General features: G+C 51.9%; 1 long non-coding RNA gene across 2 annotated transcripts; it reads left to right on the plus strand.

The window, feature by feature from the left end:
- The first annotated feature begins 257 nt into the window (after positions 1–257).
- Positions 258–20,000, plus strand: LOC149427092 (uncharacterized). Of its 2 annotated transcripts, XR_016311446.1 has the most exons (4): positions 259–446; positions 10,066–10,182; positions 12,296–12,362; positions 19,834–20,000. It is a non-coding gene; the product is annotated as an uncharacterized LOC149427092 (long non-coding RNA). The 2 variants fall into 2 exon arrangements; XR_016311445.1 differs by lacking the exon at positions 12,296–12,362 and having other exon boundaries at positions 258–446.
- The last annotated feature ends 3,706 nt before the right edge of the window (positions 20,001–23,706 follow it).

Genomic DNA, 23,706 nt, shown 5'->3' on the forward strand with positions numbered 1-23,706 from the left:
GAAGGGCGCAATTCTGGTGGGCACCAGCGGGTGTCTCCCAGCAGCCAGGCATTCCAGGTAACTAGGCTGCACCCGACATGGGCTGCTGGGAGATAAAAAAAAACCCTAAACTGGAAATATATGTTTATAGAAAAAAGGAAGAACAGAGAATGACGTGAAAGTAGAATAGGGAAGGATGTTGGCTCATCTGTGGGTTTGGATCCTGCAGATGGCAATTCCCAGGAAGAGGGGAGGGGGAGGGGAAAAGGGATATATAAGAAGTGCAATCAGCACAGTGAAGCAGACGGAGGGCGGGGGTCCCACATTGTACAACGTCTTTGCTGTAGTGAGGATCGGGCTGCGGGTCGGTTATGAGGACTCTGCTGATCTTGGGGGGTCTCGTTGTCGCTGTGCTGCTGGTGACCCCATCTAACGGTGAGCGGAGGGTGTCCCAGGATGGAGGAGAGGTGAGTTCCCGGGAGGGATTGTACGGTGTGAGGGCTCTACACATCCAGGAACATTCCGTCCATCAGAAGACCTTCTATAGACACAGCTGTCCAACCAGACATGTCCATACACATCAATTCCTACATATCACCGAGCAATGTCTGCAGACGTATACCGAGGACGATGTATGGATACGTATCTGTCCCGTATATATACGATGTCTGCAGATGTATACCGAGGACGATGTATGGATACGTATCTGTCCCGTATATATATGATGTCCGCAGACGTATACCGAGGACGATGTATGGATACGTATCTGTCCCGTATATATACCATGTCTGCAGACGTATACCGAGGACGATGTATGGATACGTATCTGTCCCGTATATATATGATGTCCGCAGACGTATACCGAGGACCATGTATGGATACGTATCTGTCCCGTATATATACCATGTCTGCAGACGTATACCGAGGACGATGTATGGATACTGTCAAGAGAACCAGAGAGCACACAGAGACAGATTGCACAGAACCCAACGTGCTTTTATTGGGGAGGTTTTTGGGGCACAGACAACAGTTCCTTTAGTCCACAGATCCACACCAGACACAGCAACACAGTACAGTTCTCTGGAAGGCAATATGGAACAACAGGGGGATTGTAACCCACAGGGTTAGTCCACACAGGAGGCTCCAGGCAGGGATGGGTTAAGTCCAGGCAGGTTCATGGAGAACAAGGGGTTAAGTCCAGGTAGGTGATAGATCCAGGCAGGTTCATGGAGAACAAGGGGTTAAGTCCAGGCAGGGGATAGATCCAGGCAGGTTCACGGGGACAGCAGAAGATCCCTCCACAGTGCAGGGATTCCAGGCAGCACAGACAGTCCAGGAGATGAGGAGGAGGACGGGGGATGAGAGAAGCTGGCCCTCAGCCAGCCTTCCCTCACACACGCAGCCAGGAGAACACAATGGGGGTTTTCCTGCTCACCCTTAAGAATAGAGCTGGTAACCGAATACTTCCTATCGGGTTACCATGGCAACGGGCCCTGTCTCTCAGGTCTCTAGACCTGCCCAGGAATTCATGCATGAGGGGGAAGGGAGGAGATGGCCTGTTTGTGGATTCCTCCAGCAGGAGGCAAGGCTGCAAGCCAGGGGGGTGAGGGGCTGCTGAGGTCTGCCTGTGTCAGGGACAAAGAGGACTAGAAGTCCCAGCATGGATGGGACAGAAGGGTGGCATCCAGCAAACCTGGAGGATGGGGAAGGAAGGACCAGCTCCGTGACACCCCTCCCCCCTCCATTCTACAAGTGCCTCCAGGGGAACCTCAACAGGTTCCCGCAGAGGCACTTGTGGACTGCATTTACTGGGGGTCTTGCTGATGGGACAGCCCATCTGCATTGTGGTGCTGGCTTCCCCGTCGGTATTGGATGGTGAAATTGTAAGGTTGTAAGGCCAGGCTCCATCGTAAGAGGCGGCCATTATCCCCGGAGACCCGATTCAGCCAGGTGAGGGGGTTATGGTCCGTGAGGATGGTGAACTCCCGGCCATACAAATAGGGTTGAAGTTTCTTCAATGCCCACACTATGGCCAGGCACTCCTTCTCTATGGTGGCATAGGCCACCTCCCGGTCTAATAGTTTCCTGCTAAGGAAGGCCACAGGGTGCTCCTCCCCCTCCTCATTTACCTGGCTGAGGACGGCCCCCAGCCCATAAGTGGAGGCATCTGTCTGCACGATGAACCTTCGCTGGTAGTTGGGCGCTGCTAGGACGGGGTCATGGGAAAGGGCCTTCGGCCGATCAAATGCGGTCTGGCAGGCCAGGGTCCAGGTTACCATACGGGGCATGGTCTTCTTGGTGAGATCTGTGAGGGGCTTCACAATCGTGCTGAAATGAGGAACAAATTTGCGGTAATAGTTAGCAGTGCCCAGGAACGCCATAACCTGTTTCTTGGTCTGGGGGGTGGGCCATTCCTTAATGGCTTCTATTTTAGCCGGTTCTGGGCGCAGTTTACCCCCTCCCACCCGGTGTCCTAAATATTGCACCTCCGCCATCCCCATCTGGCACTTATCTGGTCGAATCGTGAGGTTGGCCCCTGCAATTCGGTCCAGGACAAAGCCCACATGCTGGAGGTGGTCTTCCCATGTTTCACTAAAGATGGCGATGTCATCCAGGTAGGCGCAGGCAAAGTCATGACAGCCCTGCAGCAGCTGGTCCACCATGCGCTGGAAGGTGGCAGGAGCATTCTTCATGCCAAAAGGCATGTTGAGAAACTCAAACAGGCCGAAAGGGGTGATGAAGGCAGAGCGCTCCCGACCCTCTGAAGATAACGGGATTTGCCAGTAGCCCTTGCTCAAGTCCAGAGTAGTGACATAGCGGGCTCCAGCCAGCCGATCCAGTAGGTCATCGATACGGGGCATCGGGTAGGCGTCACTAACCGTGTGGTCATTGAGGCGTCGGTAGTCAACACAAAAGCGGATGCTACCATCTTTCTTAGGGACAAGAACAACAGGAGAGGCCCAGGGGCTCTGGGAGGGCTGAATAATTCCCAGATCCAGCATTTCGTTCAGTTCCTGTCTCATAGTGTTCTTAACAGCTTCGGGGACACGATATGGGGCTTGTTGGAGAGGCCGGGTTCCCAGGGTCTCCACATGGTGAGTGGTGATAGTAGTTTTTCCCGGCCGGGCCGAAAAAGCAGAACTGCGCTGGCCCAGGACAGCATTCATGGCCCTCTGTTGCCCCGGGTTCAGCTGCAGACTCAGGGGCACCTGGTGCACATCAGTTGGATGGCGTGCTGCTTCCAGGAGGTCCGGTACGGCCTCTTCCTCCTCCTCAGAGGGTATTGGACAGACGGCCATAACAAGGGGGTTTCGGTCATGGTACTCCTTGATCATATTGTCATGTACCGTTTTCTGCCGTCTCCCCCGATCATCTAGTCCAAGAATATAGTTAGTGTCATTCACTTTCCTAATGACACGGAAGGGTCCCTCCCATGTGGTTTGCAATTTGTTCTGGGGATTTGGGACAATCATGAGGACCTGTTGGTTTTCAGTAAACTCTCGGGTGCGTGCCTTGCGGTCATACCATGTCTTTTGCCGGACCTGGGCTGCTTGGAGATGGTCAGTTGCTAGGCCGGCTAGTTGTCCCATCTTTTCACGCAGTTCCAAGACATAGGGCACCACAGGGACCCCGGTATCTGGTAGTTGACCCTCCCAGTATTCCTTCAGTAGGGTCAGGGGGCCGCGGATTTTCCGCCCATACAGCAGTTCAAAGGGGGAAAATCCGGTAGATTCCTGTGGCACCTCCCGGTAGGCAAAGAGGAGGTGGGGCAGGTATCTTTCCCAGTCTGGCACTAGGTCTACAAAGGCCCGTAGCATGGCCTTCAGGGTCCCGTTGAAGCGTTCACAAAGTCCATTGGTCTGGGGGTGATAAGGGCTTGTCCGGATGGCCCGCACTCCACAGGTCTGCCAGAGGGACTGAACAAGGCCTGACATGAACTGAGTCCCCTGATCTGACAGGATTTCAGCAGGGAAGCCCACTCGGGTGAAAACGGTAACCATGGCTTCTGCAACTTTGGGAGCTGTGATGCTAAACAGGGCGACTGCTTCGAGATAATGAGTAGCATAGTCCACGATGGTCAGGATGTACCGCTTTCCAGATTTGCTGGGGCGAGCTAAGGGGCCCAGAATGTCAATAGCTACTCGTTGGAATGGCTCCTCAATAATGGGTAGGGGCTGTAGGGGGGCCCGCAGGCCACCTGTTCTTCCATGTCGCTGACAGGTATCGCAGGTACGGCAGTAGCGAGCTACCGATTGGGACATCCCAGGCCAATAGAAGGCCTGGGCCAACCTCCTTTCGGTCCGTAGCTTTCCCTGATGCCCAGCCATGGGAATATCATGAGCAAGGTGTAGCAGTTGGGTCCGGAATTGTTGGGGAACTATCAGCTGTTTAGCCACGGTCTGGGGCCCTCCTTCGGCATCGGTCTCCACCACTCGGTACAGCAACCCATTTTCCTGCACTATCCTTTCGCCGGTCCCCGGACCAGTCAGCCCTGCTCGGGCCCAGAAACTTGTCAGAGTAGGGTCGGTGGCTAAGTCCCCTTGAAACTTGTCCCGGTCCCATGTCACCCCAGCACTGTCAGCAGTCAGAGTTGAGTCACTCACCGCAGGTCCGTCCACATGATGGGGTGACTCCTTCCTCTCAGCGGTTTCCCGGCAGGCCTGACTTTGTGTGACGGCTCCCACAAAGTGGCATTGAAGATCGCCAACATCATTCCCAAGAAGCACATCTGCAGGCAGTCCTCCCATTACACCCACGTTGCAGCGTTTAGGCCCCAAGCCATAGTCCAGATTGACGGTAGCAAGAGGGATGAAGCGTTTGGTGCCCCCTGCTAGTTTAATCACTATCCCAGGGCCAGGCTGTACAGCGTCAGGGTGCACCATTCGGGGGTCCACAATGGTGAGGAAGGCCCCTGAGTCTCGGAAGCCCACCGCCTTTTGTCCATCCACAGTGACCTCTTGCAAGTGCTTTCCTTGGAGGCTCTGGGTAGGGGCCCCCACCGGCAGTAGGCCAAAGACTCCTGGGGGGGTGTCCTTGTCTGCAGAAGCAAGATCCCAGTCTGAAGGGGGTGGTGGCAAGTCCTCGGGAGCTTGGTACAGATCCACAGAATTCACTGGCCGGAGCAAGCTAGGCCTGAGAGTCTGTTCTTTGGCGAGGCAGCTGGCCTGGTAGTGACCAATCTGTCCACAGCCAAAGCACCGCCTATCTAAGGCCGGTCTGGGGCCCCGTTGTGAGGTGGTGGAACGAGGTGGTAGTAAGGGCCGTAGCGCTGCCACTATTTGTGGGGCCATCCGGCGATGGGGAGGCGTATAGGGCACTGGTGTAGGATGGGGCATCCTTGCCGCTTGGGGTGCCTCGGCCGCAGGCTTCTTCCATTGCGGGTTAATGAGGAGAGCCTCATCCGCTAAGGCTGCAGCTTCTTCCAGGGTGGCAGGTTTCCGCTCACGCACCCACTGTCGGAGCTCGGGGGGGCACTTGAAAAGGAATTGTTCCTTCAGGATGGCCTGGATGATCTGCTCAGGGGAGGTTGCCTTCTCCCCTTCCAGCCACCGGCGGCAGGCTACCGACAACTTGTGTGCAAACATTTTGAAGGAGGCCTCTGGGAGGCAGGGGGTAGTCCGGAACTGGGCCCGATATGACTCCGATGAGACCGCGTAGTAGTTCAGTATGGCCCTTTTTATCTCCTCATAGTTCCGTCTCTTGAGGGGGTCCATCATTCGGTAGGCTTCAGCAGCCCCTCCGTCAAGCAGCCCCACCATATGGCGAGTCTAGTCTGTGACTGGGACCTCCAGTAGTTCGCACTGGTATTCAAAGTCCTGGAAGAACCCATCCACAACTCCGCTGTGCTCTTGGTAGGGCTTAAAGTCCTTCCTGGATATTCTCTGGGCCTCCTGTGCCACAGGGACAGCCACAGGAGCAGCTGCTTGGTACTTTGCAGCTTCCCACTCTGTCTCTTTTGAGCCTTTTCCATGGCCGCCAGCTTTCTATCTAGGGTGGCATCCCCCCCCCCCAGAATGGCCATCTCTTCCTCGTACCAGATGACCCAAGGGCTCTTGCCACTTGTGCTTTGAAGCTCTGGTCCATCTCCTCTCAGGACCGCTTGGCTCCTGCCTGTGCCCGCATCTTCCCGTTGCTGTTGGCTGGTTTCCTCCAGCATCTGGACCAGCTGATCTTTGGTAAGTCCCTTATAGTTGAGGCCCAAAGTTCTGGCCTTTTCTTGTAAGCTGGTTACCGTCCAGTGTTGATATTCCGGGGCCGCCGCTTCCATGGTATGCAGACTCTCATCTGCCATCTCGAGTGCTCTCGTCCCGCAGCTGCCAACCAGTTGTCAAGAGAACCAGAGAGCACACAGAGACAGATTACACGGAACCCAACGTGCTTTTATTGGGGAGGTTTTTGGGGCACAGACAACAGTTCCTTTAGTCCACAGATCCACACCAGACACAGCAACACAGTACAGTTCTCTGGAAGGCAATATGGAACAACAGGGGTATGGTAATCCACAGGGTTAGTCCACACAGGAGGCTCCAGGCAGGGATGGGTTAAGTCCAGGCAGGTTCATGGAGAACAAGGGGTTAAGTCCAGGCAGGGGATAGATCCAGGCAGGTTCACGGGGACAGCAGAAGATCCCTCCACAGTGCAGGGATTCCAGGCAGCACAGACAGTCCAGGAGATGAGGAGGAGGACGGGGGATGAGAGGAGCTGGCCCTCAGCCAGCCTTCCCTCACACACGCAGCCAGGAGAACACATGGGGGGTTTTCCTGCTCACCCTTAAGAATAGAGCTGGTAACCGAATACTTCCTATCGGGTTACCATGGCAACGGGCCCTGTCTCTCAGGTCTCCAGACCTGCCCAGGAATTCATGCATGAGGGGGAAGGGAGGAGATGGCCTGTTTGTGGATTCCTCCAGCAGGAGGCAAGGCTGCAAGCCAGGGGGGTGAGGGGCTGCTGAGGTCTGCCTGTGTCAGGGACAAAGAGGACTAGAAGTCCCAGCATGGATGGGACAGAAGGGTGGCATCCAGCAAACCTGGAGGATGGGGAAGGAAGGACAAGCTCCGTGACAGATACGTATCTGTCCCGTGTATATACGATGTCCTGCAGACGTATACCGAGGACGATGTATGGATACGTATCCGTCCTGTATATATATGATGTCTGCAGACGTATACCGAGGACGATGTATGGATACGTATCTGTCCCGTATATATACCATGTCTGCAGACGTATACCGAGGACGATGTATGGATACGTATCTGTCCCGTATATATATGATGTCTGCAGATGTATACCGAGGACGATGTATGGATACGTATCTGTCCTGTATATATACGATGTCTGCAGACGTATACCGAGGACGATGTATGGATACGTATCTGTCCTGTATATATACGATGTCTGCAGACGTATACCGAGGACGATGTATGGATACGTATCTGTCCCGTATATATATGATGTCTGCAGATGTATACCGAGGACGATGTATGGATACGTATCTGTCCTGTATATATACCATGTCTGCAGACGTATACCGAGGACCATGTATGGATACGTATCTGTCCTGTATATATACGATGTCTGCAGACGTATACCGAGGACGATGTATGGATACGTATCTGTCCTGTATATATACGATGTCTGCAGACGTATACCAAGGATGATGTATGGATACGTATCCGTCCCGTATATATACGATGTCTGCAGACGTATACCGAGGACGATGTATGGATACGTATCTGTCCTGTATATATACGATGTCTGCAGACGTATACCGAGGACGATGTATGGATACGTATCTGTCCTGCGTTGAGTACGGACGCTTCATGATGCCATCATGGGAAAGTCAGTAAACCACGCCCCCAATGTCCGGAGGTCAGGTGTATGTCTGGTATCTATGGTTACAGCAGATTCTTATTGTTCCAATCGTATTGTATCATTTGTGATGTAGTTGGATGGATTGGATACTTTTATGTATATTTAGATGGAGAACGATGGGAGCGGCGGGCTATACACCTCCAGCTGAGCACCAAAACCTACAGATCAGCAATGAGCGGGATCTACCAAGACTGGAGCAGCTATGCAGAGCAACCAATCAGCTTCTAGCTTCAGATTGTTCGGTTAAACTTTGAAAATGAAAGCTAGAAGCTGATTGGTTGCCGTACAAAGCTACCCTAGTCTTTGTAGATTCCCCTCATTGTGTCCATTGCACCCCCTGGAGGTGGGGTCTTGGCAAAGTGGCCATTACGCCTTATGACCCCTCCCCCTCCCATCCATGTGTGTGCGGTGATCACCGTGCCGCAAACTTATGGAAATATAATTTTGCTCAAGATAATGATAGTTGATATACACCATATTGCCCCAAATATTGTCCCCGCCCCCCCTATATACACAATATTGCCCCAAGCATTGGGCCGCCGGTCTCTCCACGCACATGACCTTTAATGACCCCCCAGTCTTAGTCCGTAGGGTTCAATATTGAGTTGGCCCCGCCCTTTGCAGATATAACTGGTTCAATTCTTCTGGGAAGGCCGTCCACAAGGTTTAGAAGGGTGTCTATGGGAAGGTTGGACCATTCTTCCAGAAGCACATTTGTCAGGTCAGGCACTGATGTCGGGGGAGGGGCCTGGCTCACAGTCTCCGCTCTAATTCATCCCAAAGGTGTTCTATGGGGTTGAGGTCAGGACTCTGTGCAGGCCAGTCAAGTTCCTCCACCCCAAACTGGCTCCTCCATGTCTTTATGGACCTTGGTTTGTGCACTGGTGGGCAGCCATGTTGGAACAGGAAGGGGCCATCCCCAAACTCTTCCCACAAAGTTGGGAGCATGAAATTGTCCAAAATGTCACCTTAAGAGTTCCCTTCACTGGAACTAGGGGGCCAACCCAACCCCTGAGGAACACCCCCACACCATAATCTCCCTCCACCAAACTTTACACTTGGCACAATGCAGTCAGGCAACTACCGTACTCCTAGAAACCACCAAACCCAGACACGTCCATCGGATTGTCAGACAGAGAAGTGTGATTGGTCACTCCAGAGAACACGTCTCCACTGCTCTAGAGTCCAGTGGCAGCGTGCTTTACACCACGGCATCCGACACTTTGCATTGAACTTGGTGATGGAAGGCTTGGATGCAGCTGCTCGGCCATGGAAACCCATTCCATGAAGCTCTCTACGCACTGTTGTTGGGCTCATCTGAAGGCCACACCAAGTTTGGAGGTCTTTAGCTATTGACTCTGCAGACAGTTGGCGACTTCTGCGCACTGTGCGCTTCAGCATGCGCTGACCCCGCCCTGTCATGTGACGTGGCCTACCACTTGGTGGCTGAGTGGCTGTTGTTCCCAGTGGCTTCCACTTTGTTATAATCCCACTAACAGTTGAGCGTGGCATATTTAGTAGCCAGGAAATGTCACGGATGGACTTATTGCCCAGGTGGCCACCTATCACGGGACCACGCTTGGAGTCACTGAGCTCCTGAGAGCGACCCATTCTTTCACCAATGTTTGTAGAAGCCGTCTGCATGCCTAGGGGCTTGATTGTATACACCTGTGTCCATGGAGGGGATTGGAACACCTGAATCACAAGATATGGAGGGGATTGGAACACCTGAATCACATGATATGGAGGGGATTGGAACACCTAAATCACATGATATGGAGGGGATTGGAACACCTGAATCACATGATATGGAAGGGATTGGAACACCTGAATCACATGATATGGAGGGGATTGGAACACCTGAATCACATGATATGGAGGGGATTGGAACACCTGAATCACATGATATGGAGGGGATTGGAACACCTGAATCACATGATATGGAGGGGATTGGAACACCTGAATCACATGATTGGGAGGGGATTGGAACACTTGAATCACATGATATGGAGGGGATTGGAACACCTGAATCACATGATATGGGGGGCGGGGCCAATACTTTTGACAATATAGTGTATATATAAGGAGGGGGAGGGGTTGGAGGACACGCTCTGTTATTTTCCTGTAAAAGTGATGATTCTCATTGTAGAAGAATAGCCGGTCCCGTCCTTTCCATATCTCCGCTGAATGATGAATCTTTGTTTGATTCTGTAGAAGAAGTCGATGGACTCCAGAGATCTGATGGCCCCAGCAGGACCCAGTGAGAGCCGCATAAGGGAAACCCGGGAATCTCTCCCGTGCTGCCGACAGCACATACGCAGACCTTGCAGGGTACGGTATTGGAGATGACACTTTGGGGTTTATTTATAAAAGAATCTCCATAACTATTAGTCTGGTGGTCCGGCATGTACATTCGTTCTGTACGAGGAATCCAGCGACTGAGGATGGGGGAACTGAATGTTCTTCAGGTGTCTTCTCTTTGGGACGAATGTTCTTATGAATATAAAATATAGAAATGAGCGCTAAGAGAGTATGAATGGTCAGTGCTGATAGCAACGTATTACAGGAGGGCTGGACATAATAATCCCATAGACTGGTGAGGATGAGGATGATCCCATAGACTGGTGAGGATGAGGATGATCCCACAGACTGGTGAGGATGATCACATAGACTGGTGAGGATGAGGCTAATCCAATAGACTGGTGGTGGTGATGATGATCTCATAGACTGGTGATCATGATGATAACAAAGATGATTCCATAGACTGGTGGTGGTGGTGATGATGAGGATGATGATGATAATCCCATAGACTGGTGATGATGATAACCTTCATCACCAGTCTATGGGATCATCATCTTTATTCTATGGGATTATCATCATCATCATCACCAATCCATGGGATCATCATCATCATCACCACTCCATGGGATCATCATCATCACCACCAGTCCATGGGATCATCATCATCACCACCAGTCCATGGGATCATCATCATCACCACCAGTCCATGGGATCATCATCATCACCACCAGTCCATGGGATCATCATCACCATCACCAGTCTATGGGATCATCATCATCATCACCAGTCCATGGGATCATCATCATCCTCACCAGTCCATGGGATCATCATCATCATCACCACCAATCTATGGGATCATCATCATCATCACCAGTCTATGGGATCATCATCACCATCACCAGTCTATGGGATCATCATCACCATCACCAGTCTATGGGATCATCATCATCACCAGTCCATGGGATCATCATCATCATCACCAGTCCATGGGATCATCATCATCACCAATCCATAGGATCATCATCATCACCAGTCCATGGGATCATCATCATCACCAGATTATCATCATCATGATCCTGTAGACTGCCGGTGGTGGTGATGATGATGATCCCATGGACTGGTGATGATGATGATCCTATGGATTGGTGATGATGATGATCCCATAGACTGGTGATGATGATGATCCCATGGACTGGTGATGATGATGATCCCATGGACTGGTGATGATGATGATGATCCCATAGACTGGTGATGGTGATGATGATCCCATGGACTGGTGGTGATGATGATCCCATGGATTGGTGATGATGATGATGATGATCCCATGGATTGGTGATGATGATGATGATGATGATGATCCCATAGACTGGTGATGATGATGATGATGATCCCATGGACTGGTGATGATGATGATCCCATGGATTGGTGATGGTGATGATGATCCCATAGACTGGTGATGATGATGATCCCATGAACTGGTGATGATGATGATGATGATCCCATAGACTGGTGATGATGATCCCATGGACTGGTGATGATGGTTGGTAGGGATGAGTCCTTGGTGGGAACACAGGTTCAGACAGAACATTGCTTGTCCAGGCCTTCATCTGAACGCCCAATCTTTTCCCACTTTGGCGGGACCCGGCTGTCATGTATTCCGCCATCACTGTACTGTATATGGCAGCTTCCTTCCTGTCAATGCCGGTGAAGGGAGCAGCAGAAGCTGGCAGGGTCAGGTACAGTGCCTGTCGGATGGGCTCTGTACACAGTGTCCGAGGATGGCTCCATTCACACACATGAACGGGTGAACTGGCCCCCAGAGGGCCATCTCTGAGGTCATGTGTCTACACGGCACTCCAGAAACAGACGTCCACCACTCCGCCCATTTATTCATACTGTGGGGGCAGTAAGGGGGTAAAAACTACGACCAGAAGAAACCCCCCGATTCTGCCCCATTCTCACAACCAACTCGCCCAGAACGAATGTACATGAGACTTTGCTGGACGAATAGCTGTACATCTTCTATAAATAGAGGCGTCATGTCTCCTGTCTGTGGGGTCATCTGCTGCCATCTTCTGACACGCCGGTCACTGTACTAATCCCCCTCTCCTCTCCTCTCTTCTCTTCTCTTCTCTCCTCGCAGAGATGTGTGGGTGTAGGATCATTTGGTTTGCCACCTCCTGGCCGACCGTATCGCCAATGATGGACAGGTAATCCGAGTTCTATGTGTGATGTCCCCGGGGATGGGGGGGGATGGGGGGGGACATCCAGAAATTCTGCCCCTCCCCCTCAGGGTGATATTTCATTGTCTAGTAGAATGATCCCTTCATACATCCCTACCTACTACTTACTGTACACACCGGGGGGGGGGGGGGGGGCTGTATCCCCGCTCAGGAGATTCCCCTTCACTTCCTGTCCCGCAGTCACAACAGGAAGTCAGAGGATCCAGGGAACATGCGGGGGGCCTGAGGGCACCAAACTGTGCAGAGACGGGGCCACACCGTACATTCCACTAACATTGAATGAATCAACACCAAGAAATAACTTCACAGCAGAACCCCCCCTTATATTAGGGTCTAATGTTCCCCTTACAGAGTCCTCATCAGAGTCCCCCCTCCCCATATATAAGGGTACCCCTCATAGTCCCCCCTTACATCCGGGTCCCAATTGAGTCCAATGCCGGAGAAATCTGCTGCTGTGTTGTGATGAGCAATCAGGGCCCGGACAAGGGGGGGGGGGCAGAAGGGGGAGGTGACCCGGGTGCAGGGAGGCAAGGGGGGGGGGGCAGAGAATGGACGCAGAGTGGTACCCCCATTCTATGACATGTATGTACAGTAGGGAGGGGGTCAGAGAATGGACGCAGAGTGGTACCCCCATTCTACGACATGTATGTACAGTGGGGGAGGGGGTCAGAGAATGGACACAGAGTGGTACCCCCATTCTACATGTATGTACAGTGGGGGAGGGGGGCAGAGAATGGACGCAGAGTGGTACCCACATTCTATGACATGTATGTACAGTGGGGGAGGGGGGCAGAGAATGGACGCAGAGTGGTACCCCCATTCTACGACATGTATGTACAGTGGGGGAGGGGGTCAGAGAATGGACGCAGAGTGGTACCCCCATTCTACATGTATGTACAGTGGGGGAGGGGGGCAGAGAATGGACGCAGAGTGGTACCCCCATTCTATGACATGTATTTTCAGTGGGGGAGGGGGTCAGAGAATGGACGCAGAGTGGTACCCCCATTCTACATGTATGTACAGTGGGGGAGGGGGTCAGAGAATGGACGCAGAGTGGTACCCCCATTCTACGACATGTATGTACAGTGGGGGTGGGGGTCAGAGAATGGACGCAGAGTGGTACCCCCATTCTATGACATGTATGTACAGTGGGGGAGGGGGTCAGAGAATGGACGCAGAGTGGTACCCCCATTGTATGACATGTATGTACAGTGGGGGTGGGGGTCAGAGAATGGACGCAGAGTGGTACCCCCATTCTACGACATGTATGTACAGTGGGGGAGGGGGGCGCAGTTCTGGATCCTCGCCCTGGGAGCTGGACAACCCCGGGAACAATGGCGGGGGCGCGGCGCACTGTAGGCGCACATTCATGGCAATACACCACAATGGACAATGGATGGCGCCACCCAGCGGCTGTCTGAGAGCTTTTCTGGTGTCTCCGCCGGGGAGGATTTTACAGGTAAAAACAGAAATCAAATCCGCAGAGAAATCTTCCAGGACGATGGTGGGGGAGGGAGGGGCCGGTGACAGGGTCTCTGCAAGGAACAGCACCATGTTCATGGACCGCCTCAGTGACACTCTGCCTCTCACTTCCTGTTGTGTCTCCAGGACAGGAAGTGAAGAGAAATCTCCCCAGTTTTTGATACCGCCATTTTTAAAGGGTAACTCCACTTTCATGGGAAAAAAATATCCAATCAAACAAATAATATAACATAGAATGGGGACACGAGTCGTATTGTAATGGAATGTTAGAAATAATTCCCTTTCCTTGTCAGTCTGTCATTTCCTGTAACAATGCAATATGGCCGCCTGTACACAGATGGTATACAGAGCCCCCCCCCCCCCCAGATATGTAATTTGCTGCTTGTCTGATTTGCTCACCGATTTCCCCCGAGTCTGCACTAAGATACAAGTCCGATTTTGGACAACAAAAGTGCCATTTTGGGTGAGATACTTCCAAAGAGAAATCACGTCTAAAGGGATGCAGACCCTGCCACTTTCCTCATGAGTGCCCTGCAGGTGCAGCAGCTGAGCGATCATTGTAAAGTCCCTCCCATTCACAGTCACTCTGCACATGGACACAGAGAAACAGACAGATTTATTCAGCATAACAAAGAGAGGAATCTGCTACAAAGTTTGTTGCCATCCCTGCAATGTACAGAGACCACCCAGAGGGGGGAGGGGCTTATTCTGAACAAAAGTGGAGTTACTATGTACAAATCTGAAGCGTGTGCAGATGTGCCCGGCAGAGACGTGCGACATCTACACATTCACAACATCCTGAGGTCCGGGACCTCCATACTCGCAGTGTCTATGAGCATGTGCACAGATGTTCCTGAAGCTCTGCAGCATATCTGCGCATGCATGGAAGGCACCCGGAGTCACGTTATTCTCAACTAGCCACATAAAAGTCAGAATTGCAGACTTTGGGCGTGCTACACAGGCCCCAGGAAATGTCATCATTGTACACAGGACATGTGTACAACATCCAGTCTCTCTATCCTGCCGTTGGGACCTCTCTCCCAGTATACTGTACACAGGACATGTGTAGCACATCCAGTCTCTCTGTCCTGCCGCTGAGACCCCCCTCCCAGTATACTGTACACAGGACATGTGTAGCACATCCAGTCTCTCTGCCCTGCCTCTGGGACCTCTCTCCCAGTATACTGTACACAGGACATGTGTAGCACATCCAGTCTCCCTGTCCTGCCGCTGAGACCCCCCTCCCAGTATACTGTACACAGGACATGTGTAGCACATCCAGTCTCTCTGCCCTGCCTCTGGGACCTCTCTCCCAGTATACTGTACACAGGACATGTGTAGCACATCCAGTCTCTCTGCCCTGCCTCTGGGACCCCTCTACCAGTATACTGTACACAGGACATGTGTAGCACATCCAGTCTCTCTGTCCTGCCTCTGGGACCTCTCTCCCAGTATACTGTACACAGGACATGTGTAGCACATCCAGTCTCCCTGTCCTGCCGCTGAGACCCCCCTCCCAGTATACTGTACACAGGACATGTGTAGCACATCCAGTCTCTCTGCCCTGCCTCTGGGACCTCTCTCCCAGTCTACTGTACACAGGACATGTGTAGCACATCCAGTCTCTCTGTCCTGCCGCTGGGACTCCTCTACCAGTATAATGTACACAGGACATGTGTAGCACATCCAGTCTCTGTCCTGCCGCTGGGACTCCTCTACCAGTATAATGTACACAGGACATGTGTAGCACATCCAGTCTCTCTGTCCTGCTGCTGGAAGCCCTCTCCCAGTATAATGTACAGAGAACATGTGTAGCACATCCAGTCTCTCTGTCCTGCAGTAGGGACCCCTCTACCAGTATACTGTACACAGGACATGTGTAGCACATCCAGTTCCTCTGTATAAGACCCCACATCTCTTCTTTAAACTGGAAAGCATCTGATAAAAAAAAAAAAAATCTAGTGCTTTCCAAAAAAAATAAAATAAATAAAAGGCCTTGTTTACACCGGCCTGCAAATGGAAGTGACGTCATGACATCGCTCTGGTCCTCCTGGGTCATAGACACGAGCGGAGGCCATCTTTCCTCTGATCATCTCTATGACCAGCCACCGCAACACTGATGAGTCAGGTAATCCCGACAACCACCGGAAAGCAGTAGAAGGAAAGGGGGCGACCCCTCCCGCCACTTTTATTAGTGATCCAGCGGCTATTCAGCGGCTCGGATCACTTTTAGGAGAAAGAGCAGCGGCTGCTGAAAATTCGAATTCCGGGGTTGCGGCATCCAGCTGCAGCCATAGACCCCGGAACTCCACTACTATATCCAGGTAGGCGGTCGGCAGGTACCCCTGTATACTCAGAGAAGGCGTGGCCAGCCGGTCTGACTCTGTGCTTATAAACAACACAGCACCAGACTGAGAATATACAAAGATACAATGTTACCTGTTGTTACTTTTGTATCTTTCTGTTCATTCATCTGTAGATCAATGGGATGAACTTAGATCTGCAAAGGATGTCAGTAAAAGCAACCGGACATTTCTTTTCCTTTTTTTTTTTTACAAAAACTGTTCCTGTGTTTATCCCTTAGTAACCCTTAGTGACCCCAATCAGCCCGAATTATCTCCTTCGTCTCCTTCTCTCTTCAGCTATTGTTTTCCGGATGAGTTTTTCTCCCCTTAAACCAGTAAACGTAACAAAACGCGCTGTTTCTGTGTTTGATGGGTGTCCGTTTACAAACAAACAGCGTTGCTGCATGAAAAGTGCGCATTTATTTCCGGGATTTCTTCTGTTTCTAATGACCCTAAAATGATGATTCTGCTACAAAGCATCGCAAAGTGATTGACAGATGAAGGAAAGGGTTCGGGGGTTTTATTTTTTAACTTTGCACTTTTTTAACCCCTTCCCGCCGACGCCTCCCGGCCCTTTAAGAGATTCTGACGTCGGGAGGCGGGGCGGTGGGGGCGTGGTTTAGGAATCATGTGACCGCCGTGATGACGCGTCACGGTGGTCACATGATCGGGAAAGGTCCCGTTCGAAAGAGCGGAGCGGGACCTTTCCGTGAGTACTACACATGTGTGCGGGGAGCGCGCAGGGCGCGCGCTCTCAGCACATATGTATTTAGTTCCATGGACGCAAATATGCGGCCGCTCGGCGTCTAGGCCCAGACGCCGGGAGGCCGCAAATCTGCGTGCGGCCGGCGCAAAGGGGTTAAATGTGAAACTTGTAAATATATAAAAAGACGTTTAAATATTATTAGTTAGTAGGATAGAGACAAACAAAAAAAAAACAAAAATCATCAGGAAAATAATCAGTGAATGGAGGAGGAGAATACGGAGTTAATTAGGGCTGATTAGAGGAAACGAAGGGCTAACAAGGGGAGAAACAGAGGAACATTGAAGTAAAAACAACGACTTTTTTTTTTACTTGTCGGGTCGCTTTAACCGACTTCATCAGCAGACGGAAGTTCATCCCTTTGATCTGCAGATGAATAAACAGAAAGATACAAAATGAAGCAATGTTACTTTGTACCTTTCTGTATTGGTGATAATTAGTGTCAGGATGATTATTTTTTTACTGCTCCAGCTGTCAGAATGTTCTGTGTACTGGGCAGTGCCGCCAGGGCCGGATCTAGGGGGGTGCTGGGGTCAGCTGTGCCCCCGAGATTTTAGCTGTGCCCCTCCCAAGTCTCTGAGAGCTCCTTATCCACTGATCCATGAGCCAGTCTGATGCAGAGAGTTGATGTAAGGGGGACTCTGATGGGGACATCTGATGTAAGGGGGCACTCTGATGGGGACACCTGATGTAAGGGGGCACTCTGATGGGGACATCTGATGTAAGGGGGCACTCTGATGGGGACACCTGATGTAAGGGGGCACTCTGATGGGGACACCTGATGTAAGGGGGCACTCTGATGGGGACATCTGATGTAAGGGGGGCACTCTGATAGGGACATCTGATGTAAGGGGGACTCTGATGGGGACATCTGATGTAAGGGGGCACTCTGTGTCAAGGTCCTACCTTTTCCCTGAGGTTATGTTACTTCATGTGCTGGTGTCCATCTTGGATTCTGCTGTGCATGATGGGAGCCCTTTTATGCCTTCAGGTCTCTGTGGTCCATCCTCCAGAGGGGTGTGGCTGATGACATATAAGCCTGTGGCCCGCACATGCTCTTTGCACTTGTGTCTTGTGTCTTTGTGTTGCTATTACTCTGTTCTGACTCTCGTGACTCTCCTGGTATCTGATTCGGCTTGTGACTTGACTATTCTTTGTATTCTCCTTTGATCTGACCCTCTGTTGCTGAACCCGGCTCGTGACCTGTGATTCTCGTCTGCTGTCCTGTACTGTTCTGTCCTGTTGTTGTTGACCCCGGCTTGTCTGACTACTCTTTTGTCTCTTCCACCAGCTACACGCCATAGGCGGCGGCCATTACCGCAGCTGAGGTGTCTCGGGGGCCGCGACCTGGTTCCTGGCTGCGTCAAGTCCATCCCCACCATCAGGGGCCCTGGTGAAGGGCAGCCTGGGACTTAGACTCCGCGCCCTGAGGGACTTTGGTCTGTGGGTGGTGGTTGTCATCAGCCAGTGCGTTACATTGTTAGGCTTGCCTGTCCGTTCCTCAGCTCCTGCCCTGACACTCTGATGGGGACACCTGATGTAAGGGGGCACTCTGATGGGGACATCTGATGTAAGGGGGCACTCTGATGGGGACACCTGATGTAAGGGGGCACTCTGATGGGTACACTTGATGTAAGGGGGCACTCTGATGGGGACATCTGATGTAAGGGGGGCACTCTGATAGGGACATCTGATGTAAGGGGGACTCTGATGGGGACACCTGATTTAAGTGGGCACTCTGATGGGGACACCTGATTTAAGGGGGGCACTCTGATGGGGACACCTGATGTAAGGGGACATTATAGTGGGGACATCTGATGTAAGGGGGCACTCTGATCGGGACACCTGATGTAAGGGGGCACTCTGATGGGAATGCCTGATATAAGGGGGCACTCTGATGGGGACACCTGATGTAAGGGGGGCACTCTGATGGGGACACCTGATGTAAGGGGGGCACTCTGATGGGGACACCTGATGTAAGGGGGGCACTCTGATGGGGACATCTGATGTAAGGGGGGCACTCTGATGGGGACACCTGATGTAAGGGGGCACTCTGATGGGGACACCTGATGTAAGGGGGCACTCTGATGGGGACATCTGATGTAAGGGGGCACTCTGATGGGAACCTGGAAGTAAGGGGGCCTCGGACAGGGACCAGGATGTAAGGTGGGTTCAGATGGGGAGGGGGGCTCCTAAGATGGACTCTGATACATGGGAGATTCTGATGGGGACATGTGATGTAAAGGGGCACTCTGATGGGATCTTTATATAAAGGGGGACTGTGATGAGGACTCCTGATATAAGGGGCCACAGGTTCTTTTTGATCACCCAAATCTAACGACAGCCTAATACATAATAGTGTTTCCCGGGTCATGACACCATGTGACATGACACATTATGAGCCCTAACTTTTTTTACTGCCCCCCCAGATCAGATAGGGTAGATCCGACCCTGAGTGCCACTGTGATTAGTCAGAGCTGAATTGCCGAGTACTGGGACAGGGGAGGGGGGCGGTCCTGGCCGCAGGGCAGAAGGACTGGACGTGCTACACATTCCCTGTGTACAATGATGACATATTTGTGGACGTGTGTAGCACGCCCAGAGTCTGCAGCTGGTTAAACAACAATACATGTGTTACCTTGTTATCTTCAGTAATGACAACCTTGTCCCCACATAAACAGGTCCATAGCAGAAACGTACAAATCGCTCCGATCCCTGGAAGGTGAGAGGGGGAGGGGTTAAATATAATTGTGTAGGAGGAAGGGGGAGGAGCCAGGTGCAAAATCACTTCCATTGGTTGGAAGGTCCATTATAAGTAACCTCCTTCTTCTTCTTCCTTCCCTTCCAGGAATTTAAGCCGTGACTCCGCCCTCTCCAGGCCGCTTTGATCCTCATCGCTCTTCATAGGTCTGCACAGCTCTTCAGGGACCGACATCCGGAAACGACGCGCTGACTTGTATCGCTTTACTAACATTTCTTTTATTGCCCAATAAAAATGTGTGATTGGTGAGCAGAGAGCGGCATTGGTTGTGTCTTCTATCTGCCCGGAGTTCAGGAGGTTATTGGGCAGGAAGGTGAAATGTTTCCACGCTGATGGTACAAAGAGAAGGAAATGATAGCACGGGGGACACCATGGAAGGAAGGTGACAGATCCTCACATGGGGGGAGGGGCATCTCCTGCTATTGGTGGGACAATCATCCACCCAGATATGAGGGTCTATTTATAGAGAAAACATTCTCTGTGCCATTGTCTCCACCGCCGTCACCAATCACTCCCTGTCATTTGCAGTGGCTGAGTGGTTAGCACTTCCCCCTGGCAGTACTCGGGTTGTCGGTTTGATTCCCAACCATGACAACACCTGCCTGGAGTTTGCATGTTCTCCCTGTGCCAGCGTGGGTTTCCTCTGGGTACTCCGGTTTCCTCCCACACTCCAAAGACATGGTGGCAGGTGAATTGGCTCCTGTCTATATTGGCCCTAGTATGTATGATTGTGAGTTAGGGACCTTAGATTATACGCTCCTCAGGGGCGGGGACTGATGGGAACGTACAATATATATGTAAAGCGCTGAGTACATTGACGGCGTTATATAAGTACCTGTAATAAATAAATACATTTGCTCCATCTAGTGGCCATAATGCGCTATTTACCTGATTGGAGTATTTCAGGAAAATACAGCAATATGGCCACTAGATGGAGCTGACGATCACATCCATCAGAATCACCAAATAATGAATTTCTGTCTGGAACCAAACACACCGCACACCTCTAATCAATACCAGAAGTCACACCCAGGTGCCAACAATACTCCCCCATCCTTGTAGATATAGAGTTGTCACCTCCCTGAAGCCTCCAAGAGAAGATCTAGGCAAGTCGTCTACAAGCCCAGCAGGGGGACGAGGTCTGGAGGCTCCCAAATGTCTTCCACCAATTCATTGATGTCAACGATTATTATTATTATACAGTATTTATAAAGCGCCGATAGTTGGCTCAGCGCTGTACATTACAGAGGGGGACAGAACATGTGACAGTACAATACCAATACAATGTGATACATGAGGGGTTCGAGGGCCCTGATCCTGGGAGCTTACAATCTAGGAGGGAGGGGATGGTGGCACAGGAGGAGATAGCTGTGGGGGATGGAGTGGTAGGAAGAGTGGAGGAGGTCGGCAATTAGCAGGGGGTGGGGTAGGCTTCCCTGAAGAGATGGGTTTTCAGGGTGCACCTAAAGGAGAGGAGAGTAGGTGATAGTTTGATGGATTGGGGTAGGGAGTTCCAGAGGATGGGTGACACTCTGGAGAAGTCCTGGAGGCGGGCATGGGAGGAGGAGACCAGGGAACTAGAGAGAAGGAGGTCTTGTGAGGAGCGGAGTGTGCGTGTTGGGTGGTACTTGGATATTAGGTCGGTGATGTAGTTCGGGGCAGTATGGTGGACGGCTTTGTATGTCAGTGTTAGAATTTTTAATTTGATCCGTTGGGCAATCGGAAGCCAGTGGAGGGATTGGCAGAGAGGGGTGGAGGACACTGAGTGGAGGCCAGTGGAGGGATTGGCAGAGAGGGGTGGAGGACACTGAGTGGAGGGATTGGCAGAGGGGGGGTGGAGGACACTGAGTGGAGGCCAGTAGAGGGATTGGCAGAGGGGGGTGGAGGACACTGAGTGGGGGCCAGTGGAGGGATTGGCAGAGGGGGGTGGAGGACACTGAGTGGAGGTCAGTGGAGGGATTGGCAGAGGGGGGTGGAGGACACTGAGTGGAGGCCAGTGGAGGGATTGGCAGAGGGGGATGGAGGACACTGAGTGGAGGCCAGTGGAGGGATTGGCAGAGGGGGGTGAAGGACACTGAGTGGAGGCCAGTGGAGGGATTGGCAGAGGGGGGTGGAGGACACTGAGTGGAGGCCAGTGGAGGGATTGGCAGAGGGGGGTGGAGGACACTGAGTGGAGGCCAGTGGAGGGATTGGCAGAGGGGGGTGGAAGACACTGAGTGGAGGCCAGTGGAGGGATTGGCAGAGGGGGGTGGAGGCCAGTGGAGGGATTGGCAGAGGGGGGTGGAGGACACTGAGTGGAGGCCAGTGGAGGGATTGGCAGAGGGGGGTGGCGGAGATGGAGCGGTTGGAAAGGTGGATGAGTCTGGCAGCCGTATTCAGGATGGACTGAAGCGGGGATAGCCAGCGGCGAGGCAGGCCAGTGAGGAGGGAGTTGCAGTAGTCGAGTCGTGATATGATGAGGGAGTGGATGAGCTGTTTAGTGGTTTCTGGGGTTAGGAACGTGCGGATTTTGGCGATGTTGCGGAGGTGGAGTCTGCATGTTGCGGAGGCGGAGTCTGCATGTTGCGGAGGTGGAGTCTGCATGTTGCGGAGGCGGAGTCTGCATGTTGCGGAGTCTGCATGTTGCGGAGGCGGAGTCTGCATGTTGCGGAGGTGGAGTCTGCATGTTGCGGATGTGGAGTCTGCACGAGTTTGGTAAAGATTGGACTTGGGGCTGGAAGGATAGGATGGAGTCCAGAATGGCACCAAGTACTCTGGCCTGTGGGGCGGGTCTGATGGTGGCATTGTTGGACTTGATGGAGAAGTCAGTGGGGGGTGGGGTCCGGGCTGGGGGGGGAAGACTAGGAGCTCGGTTTTGGAGAGGTTACGAATCTTATATACAATCTGGTGCACTCTGGATTGGGGAGCAGTCTACCAATTGGCACACCCTTCTCAGATTCCTCCAGCTATCCTACAAGCTAGAACCCTGGTGTTCATCACTTTTCCACTGTCCACACCCCTCCCCCACACCAGACACACCCCTCCCCAACACCCCCCCCCACACCAGACGCACAACAAATGGTAGCTTGACACCAACCAACAGTTTGTCTGCAGACTGGTCTGCTGGGCCACCACACACTATGGCCTCCACACAACTATAAAAAGAAATAATGACGAAAGATACAAAAGACACAAAAGGACACACAGCTGTCTATGGAGATAAAAAGGGATTAAAAATAAAACCTTCTACCGAGGATTATCCTACAACAGGAGCACATCAGAAACATCCACAATTTCGAACCAACTCCATGTGAATCCCCCGTCCAGATCTCAGGTCCTCAATTTATGGAGATATGGATGTGGGCTGGACTTTAGCCCTTGGCCAATCAACCCTGGGGAGGGGCGGGGAGGGGAGGTGTCTCCTTCCCAGCCCACAGGACGGTTCTGTGTTCCAATGTGAATAGGGTCAAAGGGGCCATGAATGGTTCTAATGGTTTTGTCGAGGATAGGATCTTCAACACCAGCGTGTCAGTTCTGATTGCACCAAGACCGGTCCCCGCTGTGTACCCCAATAATGGTACCAGGAAGGAATTATATTCATTATATTTGAGCTTTTATGAGAGATAAAATAGATTCCTCTGATCGTTGACATCAATGAATTGGTGGAAGACATTTGGGAGCCTCCAGACCTCGTCCCCCTGCTGGGCTTGTAGACCAATTGGTTAGATCTTCTCTTGGAGGCTACAGGGAGGTGACAACTCTATATCTACAAGGATGGGGGAGTATTGTTGGCACCTGGGTGTGACTTCTGGTCTTGAGTAGACGTGTGCGGTGTGTTTGGTTCCAAATCGAGATTCTGAGGAAATTTTCATTATTTGGAGATTCAGATGTATCTGAATTTCTGAACTTCAATAGTAACGAATTTAAGCGAAACCAAAATAACGAAAATTTCATAAGAAATAACAAATTATTCAAATTCGA

This window comes from Staurois parvus, unplaced genomic scaffold (genome assembly GCF_062004578.1).
Source record: "Staurois parvus isolate SC_StPar_1 unplaced genomic scaffold, SC_StPar_1.0 ptg004039l, whole genome shotgun sequence".
In the NCBI taxonomy this organism is placed as follows: domain Eukaryota; kingdom Metazoa; phylum Chordata; class Amphibia; order Anura; family Ranidae; genus Staurois; species Staurois parvus.